Consider the following 4,539-nt stretch of genomic DNA (forward strand, 5'->3'; position numbering starts at 1 on the left):
CATGCTCCCGTATTTCTTCTTTACAAATAACACAGGGGCTCCCCAGGGTGATGAACTAGGTCGAATGAAACCTTTGTCCAATAACTCCTGAAGTTGTGTCATAAGTTCTTTCATCTCGGTTGGTGCTAATCGATACGGTGCTTTGGCTATCGGCGTCGTTCCTGGTAACAAGTCGATACGAAATTCTACTTGTCGATCAGGGGGCAATCTGGGAAGATCTTCGGGAAAGACTTCCGGATAATCACACACCACCAAAATATTCTGCACCTCCTTCTTTTCCTTCTGAGCATCGATCACAAACGCTAGATATGATGTACACCCTTTGGCCAAACACTTTTTGGCTTTCATTAGGGAAATGATTCCAGAGTTTACTCTGCGTTTGTCTTCATACACCATAAACGACTCTTTCCCTGGCGGGTTTACTTTTACTATTTTCTGCCTACACAATATTTCGGCATCGTTGGCGCTAAGCCAATCCATTCCTAAAACTATGTGGAAACCATTTAACTCGATAGGCAGTAATTCCTCGTAGAACTTATTCCCATTCAAGTCAATGAGGATGTTTTTCATACGATGGCTAGCAGGTACAAACTTGCCACTAGCAATTTCGACTAATAAAGCATTAACTAGTCTATCAACAGGCAAAGCTAGTTTTCTACCAAATTCATGCGAAATAAATGAGTAATTGGCTCCAGAATCAAACAAAATTTGGGCAGACAATTCGTTTACGAGAAAGGTACCTGAAGCGGCATCGACTTCTTCTTTTGCAGCTTCAAGTGTCATCTGAAAGCCTCTCGCCTTCGGCTTTGGTGGAAGATTGGGCTTTGATGCATCCTTCCTCTTTGGACAGTCTTTAAAAACATGCCCTTCTTCATGGCACTCAAAACATACCCTCTTGTCGGACGGACACACGTTGGCATAATGCCCAGTCTTTCCATATTTGTAGCAAGTCACCGCCTCACTACATTTCCCAGAGTGCTTTTTCTTGCACTTCTCACACCATTTCACTTCACCTCCTCATCCTCCACACTTCTTAGACTTAGAAAATTTGCTTTTCTTGTTGGAACCTGAAGTTCCTTCAAATTTTCTCTTTTCACCAACTTCTGCCCTCTCCAGACCCATCTCTCTGATCTGAATCTCAACATTCTTAGCAGCCCAGATGGCGGCTTTCAAAGTGGTTGCTTGTTTAACCATCGGACCAAAGTCCGCTGGTAATCCGAGGGCAAACTTGTTGACCTTAGAGCGTTCAGTTGGAACTAGGTAAGGAACAAGCTTCAACTTTTCCGTAAAACTAGCAGCGTATTCAGTAACGCTCACCCTTCCTTTTTTCAAATTCTAGAACTCATTGTTGATTTCCAGAAGATCCTGCTCAGAGCAGTATTGCAATTTCAGTTGTACCACAAAGTCTTCCCAAGACATCTTGCTAGCTTCTCCCTTGGGCATGGAATCATCTAGTAACTTCCACCAACTCAATACACCAGATTTTAAAAGAGGAATTGCAAGTGCGGTCTTTTGTTTGTTGTTGCACTCACAGCTTTCAAACATTGTCTCCATTTCGGAGATGCAATTCATGACTTCCACCGGTGTCGGACTCCCAGATAGACACGGTGGTTTAGATGCCATGAAATCTTTGTATTTGCACCTACGTCCATCAACTCCTCCATCCTGGTTCTTTTGTCTAACTATCGGTGGGTTGACTTGACCAAGTGTCCCACTGTAGTTCCTTCCTACTGATTTCCCTTCATTCAATTCGTAATGTTCAACAGGTATCGTAGTTTCTTCCCTACTCTGTTGTAGTAATCGCCTTGTCTCCTCCATTTGGCGATCTAACATCATCTGCATCATTGCTTGTACTCCAGCCATCGTCATTGGCTCAGGTGCAGCTCCTACAACAGGTACTTGCTCAACTACGTGAGGTTTAGGTTGTTGATCCCTGTTTCCGTTTGCATTTGCAACTCCACTGCGAGTTCTTGCCATTACAATTTATATACCGAATAAGGCGAATTTAGGTCTTTATCCTTGATAGGTATTTAAATTCCCTTATCACTCTGAAACGTTTACATGTTAGTTCTAATCTCGTAATCATACGCTTAGAATCCTATACACATAAGGTTTCCAGATCCGGTCGGCAACAGACCATAGATACAAACAAATAATGGCACACATGGCAAACACATAGCATTTAGCACATAAGGGCATTTTAGGCATCTTTCCTAAAATAAACTAGTGCTCGCGTCTAAAATATGGTAGACACTCATCTCACAATCATCACTTAGCATTCTAAGTTTAAGTCTAGAAATCCTACAATTTCTTAGTTCGCTTAAACTAATGCTCTGATACCAACTGTGACATCCCCTAATTTCTCGGCCAGAAAAGACCGATTTAATTTATGCTTTTTAAAATCAAATCAGAGAAATCTTTATAAAAGTTGTTGCGGAATTGGTCCCCAAAACAAAATATGATAAAAGTTTTTCAAAACCTTTCTTTAAGAAATATATAATTTCATTTCATATCAAAACCTCGGGATGTCATGTACCGATACAGATCAAAAGCATAAACAAGACATTATAAGCCTTTCAACAGTTATTTACAACTACTGGCCTATAATCCAAAAATCTCTCATCATCCTCCGACTATGCTCGGGGTCCACTACCTGTAACATAAAAAGCTGAGTGGGTCAGGCTTGGGAGCCTAGTGAGTATATAGGCTTTTCAACCTACAATAATAATGAACTTATTAAGTTCATCAATCAACAGTAACCCAGATTACCCATTCCCGTGATCCTCACTTTACGTCCCTAAACACTTATCACAAGGGACCTAGCCTAAAGAATATCATCGGGATGGACATTACTGCTAAGGGGTTTCCTCATCCATACATGTCCTAAAGGCAACCATGAGGGGGATGGAGTACATCGAATGAACGCCCAAGTTCATTAACACCTACAGGTTGCGGGTCTGCCAGCGTTTCCACTGGACTGTCTAGAAAAGTCCATGGTCGTCATCCAAACTCCGTTAGATGACTGAATCACAATCACATCGAGGCCTCTCATCACTTTATTTCATCACACAACAACTATCTACCCATGTTTTACCCAACATATTTGTAGATAAAAATACATATACAGTTTAAAACTTGTATAAAACATCTATTCAACAGTCACCTCCATTAAACAAGTAATATAATTACAGGTACCACGTATTTTATAGAAAATACTTCATATCTAGGTGTAAGATGAAGGTAACTATACACTCACTTGATTTGATGATAATCGGGCAGCAATTCGTTTCCTAAAACGTTTGTTTCTAATAAAACCGGGAGTTTTATTCAGAACCGGGCTCTGCGAAGGTCGGGCTTCGAAACCGAAAAGATAAATTTTTTGGGCTTCTCGGGCACTTCGTGGCGTATTCCGGGGGTTATAATTGATACCGGGGCTTTGGGGGAAGTTAGAATGAAAGAAATATGGGTTTAGGGGCTAAAAGTGTCACTTTTCCAAAATATACCCGGGAGGTCTCGCACCCTCCTATTTATAGGATGTGAGGCTCCTGATCGGACGGCTAGGAGAGGAGCTACGCGGCAGCAGATGCGAGAAGGGGTCACGTGGGCTGCGCATGCGAGGGCCTCGCTGGCAGCCTCTAATTGGACCGAAGTCCGGGTCCGAGGAGGGGGGGTCTGTGGCACTCTGCGAAGGCTCGGACACGAGGAAAGGTGCACGCATCGGATTTTCAGTGGACCGCTTCGGATGACTCGTCATTTTCGTCTGTCTTTTTACCGTCGTGCTACTATTGACGAGACCTTCGATTCTCATTTAGGTCGTGTCGGCTAAAAATCACTCGATCTAAAATTCGAGTTTTTAGGTGTCTACTGCTAGGCTGAAACTTCGAAAAATCATAACTTCCTCACACGAAGTCAGATTTGGGCGTTCTTTTTGTACCTACTATCGGTTTAATGAACACTACGAGTTTTGTTTAGATCACTAAGGCTAAAAAGTAGTTTATCAAAAACTCACTTTTTACGACATTAGGCACCGTGCCGGTTTTGTCGCGAAACTTCGAAAGGTCATAACTTCTTCGTTATAACTCGGATTTTGGTATTCTGTATATATCTGTAATCCTTGTCACGCCCACTACAAGTTTCATAATAGATATCGGCTTTATCTAATATTTATTTTCGACGCTCATTTTTATTCTTAATTAATTAAACCCTAATAATTAAGCATAAAACACATAATTCACATAATATTCACATAATTCATTTTCATTCCTTTAAAATGAGTTACAAAGGTTAACCTAGACTATCACATCAATATTAATGCCTAGGCTAGAAACGCGGGCATTACACCTCCTCCTAGTCTGGCTGTAGCGCCGTCAGTTTGGACTGGTGTAAGAATTGGGACATGTGGTGCTTCTTCTATGGATCGTCATACATCTCTACCAAGTCTCCTTAAGTATCTTTCCATTCTCTGAGACCAATGATGATATTCATTTGCTACCAATATTGGGGGTCGATTAGAACCACCAACACTGTTGGAAACATTCA

The sequence above is a fragment of the Lactuca virosa genome, chromosome 4 (genome assembly GCF_052849685.1).
Source record: "Lactuca virosa cultivar CGN04683 chromosome 4, Lactuca_virosa_CGN04683_v6, whole genome shotgun sequence".
Lineage (NCBI taxonomy): Eukaryota > Viridiplantae > Streptophyta > Magnoliopsida > Asterales > Asteraceae > Lactuca > Lactuca virosa.